The sequence below is a fragment of the Styela clava genome, chromosome 3, assembly GCF_964204865.1.
Source record: "Styela clava chromosome 3, kaStyClav1.hap1.2, whole genome shotgun sequence".
NCBI classification, from domain to species: domain Eukaryota; kingdom Metazoa; phylum Chordata; class Ascidiacea; order Stolidobranchia; family Styelidae; genus Styela; species Styela clava.
In genome coordinates, this window is record NC_135252.1 from 1119205 (window position 1) to 1136525 (window position 17321).

Here is a 17321-nt window from a genome sequence, read left to right on the forward strand (position 1 = left end):
GAGTGTCATTTTGAATCGAAACCAACTGGGAGGAGATATCGATACATAAAGGTGCCATAGTCGCTTACACTCTTGGTCTTTTACTACTCTATATGATGATATGGCAAAACAATCTAAGGAATGTATATTATGTATTGTTTGGGTTGTCAATGTTTTACGTCCAGAAATAAAAGAGGTTTTTGCAAAAATAGCCTGTCAAGAAGACCATAACTCGTCGTGTTGAAGAGCCTGGGAAATCTATAGCGGAAACTTTAATTGCAAAAGCGGGAAAATTTTCATCGTATTCCTTGGCGCTTGGCAAAAGCACTGACATCAAGTTTCCTGCTCAGTTGACAACTTGGCGATCTTCTTGCGGGGAGTTAATGATGATTTTAAATTACCAAAGAGCTTGCAGTCATTGTCCCTATTAAGCCACGACTGGAGGCATTGATTTGTTGGGAGCTATGATAAAAATGATCAAGCATCTTCGCTTGCCTTTGGCGAAACTTTCGGGAATAACCACTGATGGCGCCCCATCAATGGTTGGGAAACAACAGTTTCATTATTCTAATAATTGTGAAAGTTTGGTGTGAGGGTATTGTTTGTTTGTTTATTAACCTGTAGTTTGTGTAGCAAAACCAGAACATTACTACCATGGAACTACATGTGGCCCTTTGACGAAAAAGGTTGGCCGACCCTGCTTTAGAGAATATTTCATTTGATTGTGTTACTTAGAAAGTCTAAACATTGGGTATATATATACTGTTAAATTTTGTATGTTTTTAATCTATATCGTGCTGATTGATTTAAAATTTAGAGAGTTGTGATATTATGATATTGCAAAATTGTCTTGCCGTATGGAATATTTAGTTTATGTTCATTGTTTTCAGCAGATGCCATGTTCCTGATTCTATTCCAAGTTCCATCGTGTTGACTGTTCTGAACAAACTACACCGATTCTAAGATGAATTTCATTAAGGCACAGGCAATATGCACTTTGCTCTCTAATATCAAACACTGGTAACTGATTCAGAAACGAATCGTTATCTTCGTGACAGGACTTGTTGTTTATTGTGGCGCGTTGTCAAAGATCTCCAACTAATGATAATCAGCTACGAATGTAAATTTTCCTTTTTCTTTTGAATAGTCGGAAACATTTCTAGAATATTGAATCTGAAGAATATACTAACGTGCAAAACAGAAGAATGAGCAAGTGTTCAAGTATTCCAAATGAAATGAAACATTACTAATGTTTCTAGAGAAGGATCAAAAGCTTCCTTCATCACCCTTACGAAAGTCTACACAGAAAGCTAAACTCAAATCTCCCATTAACCTTTTAATTTCTGGTTTTCTTCTCTCTAAACTAAAGGTATTTGAGTTTCGTGTCAATTTCTCATGCTCCACATTTTAAGGAATGTTTGTAAATGAGCGTGAATCGCTTGTTATCTGAATAAAAGAACACAATTCATATGTTTTGTTAGAATCATTATGACGTCATACCAAACCTATGTCTTAGCAAACGCTAAAAATTGCGAAATTATAACCGCATATAGAATATATCTAAAAGAAAACGAAGAGGAATAAAAAAACATAGTTTGGGCTGTCCAACCAACGCCCCATGCACGGGCCGCGTTCAGCCCGCACTTAAATGAGTTCATAAGCCAACATTTTTAAATGTTTAAAAATTTTAGTACCGTATTTTATATAGGCTAAACTTTAGCGGTTCCCAAACTATGGGTCGCGAACCACTGGTGGGTCGCAAAAGGAATCTTAGTTGGTCGTGAAAAGATGTAGAGAGCTTTGGTTAATTATACTGGTTATTAGGATCGGTGGCGACTCGAATACGTAAATCTTCAAAAAAAAACAAAATAAATTAAATTGAATTTAAATTCGAATCTGTGATTGGTTCTGTTTTACGATCTTCTCAAAGGAACAAAAATTTGCTACACAAAGAATGACCATGTGACTTTTTTACACCGTTTTGTACACTGTACAGCACTTCTTACCGTGTTTCCCCGAAATTTAGACAGGATATAGATTTATTTCTTTTGAAGAATAACACTATGGTTTTTTTTTGGAATAGGTCTTTTGTGTTCATTTATCAAAAATAAAATTACATTGTAGTAAATCACAAGATTTTTTACTAAATATTATATAAAAACCGACATCCATAGTTTCTATTTGTATTTTCTATACAAAAATCAAGTGACAAATATCTTAATTGTGATATCACACCATCTTTAATAGTGGTGTGATCTTCACCTTACTTCAGGTTAATGAGCCTTTTTTCTTCCACACATTTTAAATTTATATTAAGGGTAGGGTCATTCTGAAATCATTTTAAAAATTCAAATTATTATCTTATTTTCAGGCCAGGTCTTCATTTCGAGGAAACACGGTAGTTTTGCGATGATTAGCCATTGCTGTGTTCTGTTAAATTAAAGTTAAGTGGGTCGCCATAAGCTTTGGTAATAAATAGTGGGTCCCAACTCTAAAAAGTTTGGGAACCACTTCCGCTAAAGTATGTTTCACGATTATGGCGTGATTATTTCGGCATTCCACATACAAATGTCGGTTCTTTTAATCACGCGTGTATCAAGTCTTGCGCTCTGGTGGATATCGATGTTTAATTTTTTTTTTAATTTATTGCAGAACTGCGCGTTCTGTTTGACAAATTTGAAAACTACTGTGCGATCATTGGCGACGAGGCGCTGAGGAAAATTATAGAAATGATTTTGCAATCTCCATCTCCAAATTTTTTCAATAGCTTTTCTCTTTAAATACATAATCATTTGCTCTGAAATTTTCAATGATTAAAGGGTGTTGCTGCTGCTAGAAGGTTATTACTTTTATTTATTTCAAACATTTATGTAGGCCCTACGAGATTTGTTTTTCACTTCAAAGTTATATATGATGACGTCATCAAAATTAAAAAATTGCGCATCGTAGCATGGTGGTTCGGCGATCACATTTAGGCGATCTGGCGGTCAGCGAAATCGGGAGTTTTTTTTATTAAATGAGATTACCGTTACTGTGAAAGATTTGATAACACTTCGTTTTAATGTTTGTCCTCACATTATTGAGCATTGCTGTTTTGTTTTTTCACGATTTTCCGGTTCTCCCTTTTGGCGAGCCAAAATTTTTTTATCCTATTATCGCTAGGGTTAGTTCGGATACCTATAATTTTCACTATCCGGATAACGGATATATCCGGGTATTCCGTATTTTAAATATACGGTTAACCGGATAGTTACTGCTGATTTTAGAGAACCGATTTCGCAGGATTTTCGCGGTGAATTGAACGAATAACACCACACAGTTCTGTTATAAATACTCACATATGTATTATTTTTCTTGAATATGAATTATTGTGCATTTTAATATTGCATGTGTCAATAAATAATAATTTAAGCTCAGTAGTCGTACCGATGTACAGCGGAATAATAAAATGAAACATTTTTGGAAAATATTGTGTCCTAATTTTTTTTCCCCCAACTGCTAAGTTATTTTCCCTATTCAAATAATATGTAAAGATTTATATTATTTCTACTTTATTGTAAAGTTTTTTAAAAGTTTCTTTTTGTGTCTAGAGCCTCTTTTCTTTAAATTTTGACTCGTACTAAATTTTAGTGTCGCAGACTCACAATGATCATTTCTGATACATCCGGTTCAGTGGCGTAGCCAGCCCAAAATTTTGGGGGGGGCCAAATTTTAGAAATTATATTGGGTTTAAAACACCCGTTCTTCAAGCGCAAAACAACAACAGTTGGTCAACAAGCAAACTGATTCAATTACTCAGCTGGATTTTTGTGAATACAAAATCCATTAATAAACAATTTTTTATTTGAACTAACAAATATTAACAACGCAATTTGAATAAGTAAAATACATCGCCCCGATTAAAAGTCCATCCTTCGCTTCCCGCCAACTATGCTCGACACAACTCGATTAATTTTCTCCTCGGTGACCATTTCACGGTGACAGTGAAGCACACACAAATCAGAAAGGCGATTGGACGTCATTAATAAGCGCAGCCATGTGTTTACCCGTTTCATGCACGAGAAAGACCGCTCAGCCTCAACAGCGGTTGCTGGTAGCGTCATAACAATCTGTATTGCGGTGTACACGCTTGGATAATCTCGAGCGCTCAGAAGAAGCCCCTCAAAACACTCGTCGTTAACGTCGGAACTTAAAGAAGTTCTCCACAGTCTCACTTCATTCTGGAGGTTATCCAATAAATACAGACGCTCTACCTCATCCACGTGAACTGGTTTGTTCGGTGGAAGAATTGATAGCAATGAAAAAAATGATGGGTTGTCAATGAAGCGTTCCCGAATAGAGCAGCTCAAGCCGTCGACGTATGGGAAATATACGAAACGTTTAAAATACTGGGATGCTGAATCAGCACAGACATTGTCGCGATAAACTTGTACTTCGACTACTCTGGGTATTGTCAACTCTTTCAAGCCAGCTATTTCACAAGCTTCTTTGTAAATATTCAATGCGATTTCAGAGTCATTGCGTTCCTCAGCGATAACGCTCTGAAGAGAGGATGTGAGGTTCTTTACTGACGGCACACTGACTCCGACCGCCTGAAGTGCGCGCGCTAGTGGCTCCATTAGTGCCGAATATCGACCAATCAAACATACGGCGTAGATAACCGACGACTTTTCTAGAGCAGATTTCAGAGAAAAAGCCTTCGCCCGCGTCCGACTGTTAGCATCTATCGCCAAAGAATCAAGAGCCTCAAGTACTCGTTTGAAGTTGCATTTGAAGATTCGGATGCTCTTGTACTTCTCAGACCATCTGGTGGGGCAGAACAAAGGGATGTTAATTCCTGAACCCGCGCGCCTTATAGGGCTCTCCCTGAAAAAAAACGAATAGTCTCACGAATGATATCACAGGTGCTTCTGATGATTGCAACTTTACTTTGGTCATTTATGACCAAATTCAAACAATGAGAAGCGCAGTGCACAAATATTGCGCGCGGGTATTTATCACGAATGCGTTTTTGCACACCGCTGACGTGACCTGCCATTGTCGTTGCACCATCATAGCCTTGCCCCACAAGTTTTTGCAAATCCACTCCTCGACCAGAGAGGTGGGTCAAAATATTTGAGGAAATTGATTCGGCAGAAACAGAATCCATTTCCACTAATCCTGTGAAGCGCTCGCACACTTCACCACCTTTCACATACCTCAAAACAATGCTTAGTTGTTCTTTCCCAGAAATATCACATGATTCGTCGGCTATTACGGACACAAACGATTTATTAGCCTCCATAACGATATCTTGCACTATCATGTTGCTTGATACCTTGAGAATTTCATTTTGTATCATCGGGCTTGTATACTTAGCGTTTCCGGCCTTTCGAGCGAAATGCCTTTTCAAATCTTCATCCCCTGCGTCGATACGAAATAGAAGAAGGTTCACAAAATTCCCACTATCCCCGGAATGTCCGCGCAAGGGTATGTTACCCGAAGCACAGAACATGAAAGTCTTGACAATGGAAGTCATTATTCGTCTGTTTTCTTTTGTTTGCGTAGCATATTGGGCCTCCATGTTTGCACGCACATTTTGACCAGTTTCCATGCTTTTGACAAAATTTTTCGCAGCTATATTTGATTCTCGGTGGTAATTTGTGTCTCGGTGTGCTACAGCCTTTTCCATAAATCTTTTGTAGTCAATGCATGGTCTTGTAACAAAGGCAGTGTCCCTGAGAGTTCCATGCTTCAAACGTGCTTGCATGACTATGCATATCTTACACAAACCACCCCCATCAGAGAGTTGGGTGTAAACTAACCAACTGCAAAATCTGTTATCGTCAAGCCATTTTTTGAGAAATTTACGACGACTTTGTCTAACAGTATCCAGAATCGTCACGTTTTTCGGACCATCCGAAGTTAGAAGCCTGTATCTCTCCGCATCGGTAAGCTGTGTATGTTTCTTAAGAATAAATCCAAGATCGTTTGTTTTCCCTTCGTTGATTATTAGTTCATCTTCGGGAATAGAAGTGATAGACGTAACTGACGTAACCGGTGCATCCACAGCCTGAGAAGCGTTTATTGATGTATTTGAGGAAAGCGAGTCTTTATTTCGCTGAAAAAAACTATCGAATTTCGCCTGTTTAAATTTAGCCATCGAAGTAATTTTGGTCATCAAGATGCCACAAAACTGGTGGATTAGGAATGGAATTCTTGAAAATTTTTGGGGGGGGCCATGGCCCCTCTGGCCCCCCCTGGCTACGCCTATGATCCGGTTAACCGCTACCTGGATAATCCAACCCTAATTATCACTCACCATCACTGAAGTGCTGTCCGCAAACAGTGAAACACAATCGAGGTGACTTCTGGACTTGACACCAAGCAGTCCTGCCAATAGATGATATCTACATTGCGCGACGTTCCGGATCTTTTCAAAACAGTGGAATATAACTGAAGATCCATTTCGTTGTCTATACTATACGTACAGCCAACGGAACAATACGAAATAACCATTTTCAACAGCCAAACAAAACGGAAACGTATAATCCGACTTGCAACTGACAGGAGCCAAATGAACTTTTTTGTTTTTTTGCCGTCCAGTAAACAAAGTCACGTGACCCGTGCAAGTCCTCTATACCTAGATTGCGCAACGATGTAAATTGGCGCCATTTTCGATCAACGTCGCCTGCGATCTTACAGCGGTTCTGCGTGATCCTCGCCCTCGGCTAGGCTGTTGCCTTCTGCTAATAAATGAAGGGTCGCTCGGCTCGGGAATGGCAAAACAGTGCAACTATTGAAGCTATCAACATACGGTATGCCGGCAGAAGAAACAAATGGGAAAATAATTGTAGGCGACGTCGAGACTGGAAATATGGATTCCTTGAGCCAGGTTAGTCAAACGAATGGCCTAATATGAGGCTGATACCAGCGAAGACAAGCTAATGGTCTACAAATACCTCCAAGATGTACCGGGTCTAGTATAGTTTAGTACCACAAGTACTTGCGGTGGGCGTAGCATAACGAATTTTGCATATGCTATTCCTAACCACCACCTGACTATGTCATCCAAAAATTACGTCACTACGACGTCACCATCACGTCATAGGGATTGCCAAAGTATAATTACGATCGCCCGAAATGTCATCTGCGCCGCCGATAACGAACTTGCTAAAGCCGGCGATCTCTCTCCTATCGTGATCGTTGTGACAAGAAATCGGGAGAAATTGCTTGCTCGATTTCGGGTGATCGTCTGCGCGTTTTGGACGACCATCCGCATACTTCGGGGGCCTTATTACGCCACTGTGACGTCGAAATGACGTAATTTTTCGGTGACGTAGTCAGGTGGGGGTTAGGATTGACATATGCAAAAATTGTTGAGCCAGGTCAACTAGAAGTACATGTGGTACCAAACTATACCAGACCCGATGTACCGATACTAGCACTATAGGTAGACTTACCATAATTTCTTGGGCATAATCCGGAACAAACTCAAAACTATGAATGAAATAACTGGACGAAAGGCCGGCGGCCTGAGCTTTGCAAATTTTTATTCCATATTTATATCTATAAGCTTTAATATTGCATTACTCTATAGAATCTCAAGTTCTGGATTACTTTCAGCATAATATGACTCAAACAAAACCAAATGAAAGTTATTATGCCTTCTCCAACTCCAAGCATAATAAGGCTTCTGATGCAGCAATTGCTGTAGTTTCATTGGAGTCAATAGAATAATGACAAAATGAACGTCACTCATTATTCCCTAGCCAAAGGATTTCTCAAGCTATGCGCGATATTTTACTCAACCTAATAAGCTAAAAAATTAAGATATAAGCCTCGAGTTAAAGTTATGCCTTTTGGGACGTAATTATTCATAATTTCGCATAAGGTTGGAGTTAATTTTGAAAATTTCACTAAAGTAAAAATCCGGGACATTTTGCTAACCGGGACGGGACACCGGGACAGACGTTTAAACCGGGATGTATGGTTGGTCTAACTATAGGCCCTAGTCTAATCTTACTCAAGGACATGAAGACATAAATTGCCCAATTTCTTGTGAGAATTGAATTTGAGCGGAACTTTTACACAAGCTGAATCTTCTAAAACATCCTCGCGAGACTTTTTGTCAGTTAGGTTATTGGTTTTAATAATAGGCAGAAATTACCTTCTTCTGCTTATATTTAAGCCAAGAGATTACTTCATTTTAAAACTATTGTGTTGTGCAATCACAAATAGCCTACAAATTTTATCAAATTTAGTTCACTAGATAAAATCAGGATTTATGTCAAAAGTTTCAAATGCCAAATTTGGCGTAATTTTTAATTTATTAACTGTGAAACAGAAAGAGAACCATATTCGTTGCAATATTTTCATTTTGAAATTGTTTTTAAAATCAATGGAATAATTGTTATCCACAACCTGGCTATTTACCAGACATTTTATGTCCGCAGATTGCCCACACATTTTATATGCATTTTATATCTGTGGTATTTTAATAAAGTATGCCAGTAGGCCAAATGATTTTATTTTTTTCTATGCCGACTCAGCCATGGGTTACGTTAAACAAAATTAAATTAATATGGTAAGGCATTTTGAATGCTGGTATTGTTCACGGATTTGAATATTTTGCGCAACAGAAAATCATCCTAGTAAAATTCGATACTTTTAACTATCATTATCAAAATTATTTGCCACGAAGCAAGAAAAGGTATAAATTATATTTATTTAGTGAAGAATAAATTTGACAGATTGCCATGTTTTGCTATACAACTTTGGAATTTGTATCTTGGAAATTGGTGTCCTAAAAGTAATAATAATATTTAATATTTGATCTGAACTAATCGCAAATAATATTGTAACATTTACCGCCTGGCTTTTGGTTTACATCATTTTTTGGGAAAACTCACAGGTCGCAAAACATAATATAATGTAAAATAAAGCAAGGCATTTCTATAAAATATTAATAAAGATTGCTGCAATCACGTTATCAGAATATCGCCACTAAGTCGCTGCTGTTCTGAATATGCCACTTGAGATTACCATGTTTGCTGATTTCACAGTTTTTTTTTTCGCAAAGGTATGCAAGTAATATTAAACCAGTGAGATTTCCACGTGGGAGAAAACGCTCATATTTGAATATTAAATTAGAAACCTGAAATAAAAAAATTGACGCGTGGTGATGAAGAGGCAGAAACCGCAACCTATTGTCAGATCCTGCTAAATTCTAATCCTCCGGATTCGGTATTCTGAATTGCCCATCCCTAACTATGATGGACATATTATTAAGCTAACCAATGTTATTAAGTATATTCAATCAATTATTATCATACTTAATTGAATGAAAAACATTTCTTGGGATTCTTCACGGATCTTTGTAGCTTATTAATAAATAATAACTTCGCAGAATGGCAAAAATATGCATGAAAAATTAATTATAATCGGGCAGTTTACCACACATATTATGTCCGTAGATTGCTATGGTATTTAAAAGCAGTGGTTCTCAAACAGTTGGGTGTGCCCCGCTAGAGGTTAGTTGGAGTGCAGCTACTGTATAGCCTCACTTATGAGCCAATCTCACGTATAAGCCGACCTTCTAAAAACGACTTTATTAAAATAGTAAATTTATAAAAATTTGCGTATAAGCCGACTCTCCAAATCGTAACATGCTGTAAGCAACTATTACAGTCGATGATGTTCAATTCAAATTTAATATTCAAATATTGCTATTCGCTATCTTCTAGTATCGTTTTCAGTGTTTATATTAATAGGGCATATTGCACACACATTTTGATTGAAAACATTTTTCGATTTTTATGTTTAATCGTATTCGTATTCGAAGACAGCCCCTTACGGCACGACTAAATTACTGTCGACATGAGAGGATTTAAATGAGCGCCGACTTAAAGTACTTACAACACATCGAGGATGTTTTTGATTGAAAATATTTTACAATTATTTTTGTATTTTTAACATAGTCAAGATATCATGGGTGACCACGACAATAAATTTAGAAGCAAATTGTGTCGTAATTCATTGTTTTCATCAATAGTGACCGAGCATACCGGGAAATCTTTGCATTTTCAGCCTATGAAATAGCTCTTAAATATTATTTAGTATCTATGGCCGATGTTATTTGTTAGCCTGGCGCCATTGATGATAATATCGTTCAGTTTAGGTTTGCGGTATTAGTTTATGAAAAGTAACTCGGCTTATATGCAATTATATACGGTAATTAAAAATGAATATATTTGTTAGATTTCGATATTTACGTTCTATCCACATATTTTCAATGTGTTATCTTGTTATTTTTGAGTTTGACACAAGACTTGACGAATTTTATAAATGAGGTGCGATTTTAAAGGTTTGAGAACCAATGTTTTAGAGTCTTATTAATGCAAGACACGATAATGCAATACCTAGGTGCTGGTATCGGTCATATATGACAAGTGGGCAGTAGTTATCGCTTCATTTCAGAGCACTAGCTGAAAAAGTCTTCACTATTACTCAAGATCTCATTACCCTTCTACATTTTATGCTCACAGTTGATCTATTTTTTAGTACAAAGAGAGTGGGCCATTCTAACAGAAGATTAGCAGCCCAGATAGACAGAAGACCATGATCGGATGATAATAACCTCAACTCAACATTTTATGAACATCTGACTTGTTCATTACAAAATACCTTGTGTGATGATATGGCGATGGGAAGGTAATTTATATTTAGTATTTGATGACGGATTCTAGAGAGTGACATGATTTTACTGATATTGGAGTAAAGAGTCAAAATTTCAAACTTTTGGTGAAGACATGAATTTGTGATTTCTGAAAGAAACTGAAAAAGCATTGAATCCACAGTCATTATTTGATAGACAATTCAACAAATTTGTAATTGAGAGCCAAAGTAAGTTCTAATTTAATTCAAACGCGGATGGGTTCGAACCAGAGGTCTACAACCTATGGTGCCGGCATAATTAATAGAGCAATGGTTCTCCACATTAGCTCCGTGGCACTCAAAGATTCTGCCAATACAGTCCGCAAGTTTAATTTCAAATCCGAGAGTCTAAATTAATATATGTATCTTGCTTATATATTATCAAATATACATTAGGTTTGCTACTACACCTCGGAGACCATTTTGTTTTGCCAGTTTTATAATTGCCTATTTACTGTTTATATCAGCGGTTTCCAAACTTTTTGTTCGTGCGGCACCAAATTTTTCAGGAAAAAACTCATGTTTTTTAGCTTACCACACCTTTTCACAATATATGCTGATTTTAAATTAGTATGCCATACAAAAGAGAGGATGTTAAGCTTTATTGTTTTCTGCAAAATAGTTATCCTCAAATCAATTCAAATACTATCATTTATTGAATTACCCTGTTATCCCCAAAATAGAAATTGCACTATCAGTACTATTTGATGAGTACAGTATTTCCGGATATTAGGGCAATTTACAAGACCTACCGGTACCTAATTTATCAAACTGATTTACTGAAAACTGAAAATAACGGGAGTCAAAATTGACCAGAGTGGTAGCTAAAAATACGCTCATGAAAATGCATAACTCTGTACTTTCTTGTTACTCATTTCATAGAAAGTTTGCCCGACTTGATAGTAGAAGATGAACGAGAGGGCCTTTACAGTTGCGCAATTTCCACGCAACACTTGAAATTGAAAAAAAAAATGAGGAACATACTCAATTTTTGACGCTGCCATGTCTACAAAATTTTTTTGCCGCGACTGCTAAGTTTCTTGTCGAATAATACTCCAACGCACAAGTGGTAAAATGAGACACCTATCGCAATGCTTCCCAATCGGGGAAGAATTCTGCCCAAGGGAGGAAATTTGCTTTTTAATATATAGTAAGCACTTCGAATTGTGTAGCACAAATATTCAGTTTATTATGATAAATCACCTAAACTGTACAAAAATGGGACTGGAAAGCGGCTCATTATAGATTCAATAAATAATATAGAATTCGTAGAGAGAGAGGGCGGGTTCCAAAATAGGTAAATGGGGAAGTCAATGAAAGGGTACTGAACCACAAACTCATAGTCAAAATTAAAATGCATGCTGTAGTGTCAACAGATAATATATCACATTGGTGGGAGACCTTAGTTTGGAATTAGTCAACCCAAAGCCTCAAATATTGGTTTCCATTGTTTCTCGTTTATAATTTTTCCGGTTATATACAAATTTATTTTTTTCATCAAGATTTTATAGAAAAAAGTTGCACATTAAATTATGTTATCCCGCGACCCCCTCAAAAAATGCGACACCCAGGTTGGGAACCACTGACAATTATACACCAGTTAAATGTCCAATATCGTCAGATATGCAACTCTTAGTAACCTTAATCTTAATGTTGATATTGTTATTATTTTATTACTGCCTGTAGTTCTTAATGTGTACGGATGAATAATAATGCTTTAGGAAACATTGATTTATCGTGACAAATGTTATTATAAACGGGAATCACTTTCGTACAATATAAGATTCCGTTTTGGATTTTTAAAACCTATTTAAAACTTCATTCTTTCGTATTCTTAGTGAGAACGTCTTCAGTCAGACATGATTGTCTATCCAGTAATTGCAATATTTCTGTTTGCAATACATTACAGTACAGCATTTATTGAATTACAGGTAACTAAAATAACCTTTCTTTGTTTGATTATTTATGTATTACTCTCTGTTTAATATCTGTCTATCTGATACTTCTGTGACCAAACTATTCTTCTATCCAAACATTTATAAAGCTGGAAAGTTGTTTAGGATACATTGCATCTCTTGCTTCAAAAAAGATTCTGTATGAAAAGCCACTTAAACATAGAATTATGTTTGAATTGGTGTGAATTTAATATTGATGATATAGTTTAGTCTCCAAATTTTTTACACTGCAGATAATATTTGTCTTTGACCCAAAATTTCTGGACTCTAGTATTCAATAGGGCTGTGTAGTTGACTCGTATTCTCAAAATTTTTAAACAGAGTCCGGTTTTGAATTCTCTAGAGTTGGGAGTTGGAATTTAAAATTTCTGACACGTGTATAATGCACTTAGTTGATTATTTTAAGCACTACTAATTAAAGGAGACTTGCATACGCCGAAGTTGATTTCTCCTAAAATGGAGTGTTTGACTTTCAATAAGAATGTAAATGAAGTTTTATCTCATAAGGGGCTTGAGTGATAAAAGAAAATACGTTCCAATCTCATTGGATTACAATCTACAGTTTTCTTGCATAAATGCAGCATTCGCTACTGATAGTTTCCTTCAGTCGAAGAATGAATATCAGTCTGATATATCACTATGCCGCATTTTTTCAACGCTACCACAATTGGCAAGTCTTTATTACCAGCAACAAATCATGTATTTTAAATATTTCATTTTGTCTAGTTCTATTTACATATCTCAATTATACCGAATCTATACAGAAATGAGCATTATTATCAGCACTGACCAACTTCAATCAAGTATCCTAAACATGATTAAAAGTATGACTGTGGTAAATTATGTTGGTGGTGATATTAAGGTGATAACAAACACAATAATATGGTTTTGACCATAAAAGCATGGCGAACTGTCTGTAAATTGTCGCCTTATTGCCTTATTTCATTAATGCCTTTCCAAAACTATTTATATTCGATACATATTGCAGACTCTGGTGCCAGTTACTGATAGTCATCAGCCTTAAACTTCTGAGTTCACATAACATCACATTACTCATGTATACTGTGCTCACGTTTCGACTATTTTTACAAAATATGTTGTCGGAAATGTACAAGATTCAATGTTGATGCCATATTTTCTAGTCATCATATTCATAGTAAAGGTTAGTATAGTATCTTTGAAATCAATTCATATACCTGAATAATCTACTATTTCCAATACATTCTAAATTATTATTTTCGAATATAAAATATCCAATATATTCTGAAATAAAATTAAGTAGTATAATAATTAAGTAATTTGCATAAAATAAAAGCCCAAAGTCTGTAAAATCGTATTTCAACGAAAAACACCATAAAATATTTTGTGGATACGCGTATGCATTGCCGTACTCGGTCATATATTTTTGGACTAATGTGTACCGTCCACATCCACTTGCAGTCAATATACAGGAGTACTTGTAGTCTTAGATGGTATAAAAATTTGGGTCGTGTGAAAAAAGGTCCAGGAACCATTGCTATATCTGACAAGTGAGCTGTTGTTCGCCTCATATCAGAGCACTAGTGAAAAAAAGCTTCAATCAGCAATGTTTCTATAGACCCGCTCCACCAAAAAGGTGAAAAACCACTGCTCTAAATTTAAATTTTATAGATGTTTTTTCAACTACTCTACTCACTCAACTACTTAATTGAAATTTTACTTTTTTTCATGAGGTTTATCATTTTTGCGCTCTTGCTTTCAACCTAATGACAATTTGTTTTTGTCTATTGTTTGTCTCTGTGATCCGAATCGTATTTTTGAAGAGAGTTTGATCAGTAAATCGTATAATTCAGTTCAAATTTGTAATGACTTGATTTATATTTTTTTAGATGGGGCAAACTGGTCTAACCTGGTGATTGTTTTATTATGGCATCAGATTATATGAATGCGAAAGGCGGATGAAGGATGTCATATTTCAAAAGTTCTAACTATGAAGAAAACCTTGGATCAACCTACTTTATCTGTAGATCTACTGTTCTATTCCAGGAAAGTTTGAATTTTGTGCAGCTGCTGAAAGATAATGAAAGTCATTGATGGAGTTCTATATTGGGTGTTTTATCGTCTGCACCTGTAGGAAAATCATTCTAATTGTGCTTGAAATATACAGACAACTCCATGAGTTGTGTATGAATGAACGTTACATGATGAAATTGTTGAACTGTTCAATAATGCCCCATCTGAACCCTTCGAATTTGCCAGGGATCAATCAGGAAATCTGCTGTTTGGCAGAAACGAAATTTCAATGTAACTGTCAAATCTTTGTTTTTTAATGTGGGGGATTTTGTATGGTATTTTTTATCCATGTAAGAATAGGTTGGTCAACTGGTTGGGTGAGACCCTTTAAAGTGTTATATTTTTTTTCACATTTTGTTTATTACCAGTATATCAAAAATGTTAATAATACTGGTAAACAGGGTTGTCCAAAACGATTCAAGTACCTTTCTGAATAATAGCCGCATTCAGCTGTCAGTGAGGTGTTTTGCCTCCTAAGTGAAATCTTCGAACAGTTTTCTGCGCTTTGTATTGTACTGACGATGAAATAGACCTGGCACTTTGATTGTTTGTTATCTTCGGTGTGAACGTGCGCCTCATTTTGTTGCACGATTGAGTGATTGACATAGCCGCTATTCCCCTGCAAGGCTTCTAATTTACACATTCATTTCGATGACGTCGAAAAATTTAAACTTACGGTATGTAATGCCACAAGTGTTACGATACCCAATAAATTGTCGCAAGTCGGAATTATTGGGAAATATAATTCATACTTTTTCTCTCTTTTCTGCAAATAATTTTGATAATGATAGATAATAGTATAGACTTTTCACTAGGATGATTTTCTGTTGCGCAAAACGTTCAGATACCAGCATCTAAAATGCCTCGCTGTATTATTTTGATTTTGTTCAACTTATCTCATGGTTGCGTAAAATAACGAAAAATGAATGCCACGGCAATCAACATGAAAAGTTTTAAACTGCCTGATTATAATTAATTTTTAATTTGTATTTTCGTACCTACTACAATGTGAAAAACAAAACTACTCTAAAATATCACGGCGATGTGCAGACATAAAATGTCTGGTGAATAGCCAGGTTGTAGATAACAGTTATTCCATTGTTTATTGTATGCAAACTTCTTTATACACTAAAATATGCTTTCTTTTATTTGAATTTATTTTCGAATGTATCCGATATTTCATATTCGAAAATAATAATTCCAAATGTATTGAAAATGTGAACTATTCGCCATTCGGTATTGGCCATCTCTGGAGTGGAAAATATGGGATTACTTATGTTGATCATCTTAGATGGTATTAATTTGCTTGATTTTGGCTTTGAGTATGACAATATTATTGATAGTAATGACATTATGGATGTAATGATATTCATATTTTAACCCTGGGGTTCGTACCAAGAGGACCAGAATAACCTGTTAAATATGACCACGGAATCATTCGTTGCTATGGCAGGTGTAGCGTAGTCCTGCCACTTGATTTATTTCCATTGTGATTTCATATTGTTTTATTTATAAGCTTATAAGTTTTTTGATTTTAAATATTTTATATATGATTTTTTATATTTGTACAATTGATTATAACTCCGATGGGATTTTTGTCATTTACGTGTTATATGTCTTAGCTGGGATTTATACTGTTATAGATTTGTAGTTACCGGTAGGCATTTTTTTTTTATTTTAGAGTAAATTTTTGGGTATACTTCCTGTGAAAAATCGGGTATTGTGCCGGGACTAAATTTGGTTCTTTTTTATTGTTTCATTTATTGCAATTGTATTATGTGCAGGGGTTTGTGGGAGCTGCGGTTTGACCAATGATTTAATTTGGGTATATTTGCTCGACTCCGTCACCTCTGTCTATGTGACATTTTTTATAATTTTTTTATTTCACTGCTCATGAGGTTGAGGTGTTTTTGTTTCTCTTTTTTATATTCGTTCAAATTTGTGCATTTCCAATGGTAAATGCACTTCCTTACCTGCTTATATCTCTGTTCAAATGAGATGAAGTATATATTTTTTTTTTAGAAAAGTTCTTGATTATTAAAAAACTGCTTTAAAAACACATCCATTTATCTCAAATTATACCTATTTCTAGTTTTGTAGAGAAATATGTCCCATTTTATAGTTGCTTTTGTGTCGTGACGAATATCCTACATATTATTTTCAAGTACTAGTTTATTGTATATTAAGCTGCCTTTCCTTTCTCCTCGTCTAATAATCTATATTGCAGTAGCCACAAGGATACTTGAACGAGAAAGTATCATAATCTCATTCCACATTTCTTAGATAGTTGACCTGTATGAAATATTAACTATATACAGAAATAAGTTTTGGCTTCGACCCTTGGGCTAGAATCAAACAAAAATAAGTTTAAGCTTGACCCAACAGCAATAAGTTTGGGCTTAGACCCTTGGGCTAGGATCAAACAAAAATAAGTTTAGGCTTAGACCCCTGGGCTAGGATCAAACAAAAGTAAGTTTGGGCTAGATCCAACAGCAATAAGTTTTGGCTTAGACCCTTGGGCTAGGATCAAACAAAAATAAGTTTGGGCTAGACCCAACAGCAATAAGTTTAGGCTTAGACCCTTGGGCTAGGATCAAACAAAAATAAGTTTGTGCTAGACCCAACAGCAATAAGTTTTGG

The 17321-nt window shown here is 35.7% G+C and overlaps 1 long non-coding RNA gene across 1 annotated transcript; it reads left to right on the forward strand.

The window, feature by feature from the left end:
• The first annotated feature begins 6352 nt into the window (after positions 1 to 6352).
• Positions 6353 to 17010, forward strand: LOC144421073 (uncharacterized). The gene is made up of 5 exons (XR_013474939.1): positions 6353 to 6853; positions 10522 to 10671; positions 12513 to 12605; positions 13618 to 13791; positions 14498 to 17010. It is a non-coding gene; the product is annotated as an uncharacterized LOC144421073 (long non-coding RNA).
• The last annotated feature ends 311 nt before the right edge of the window (positions 17011 to 17321 follow it).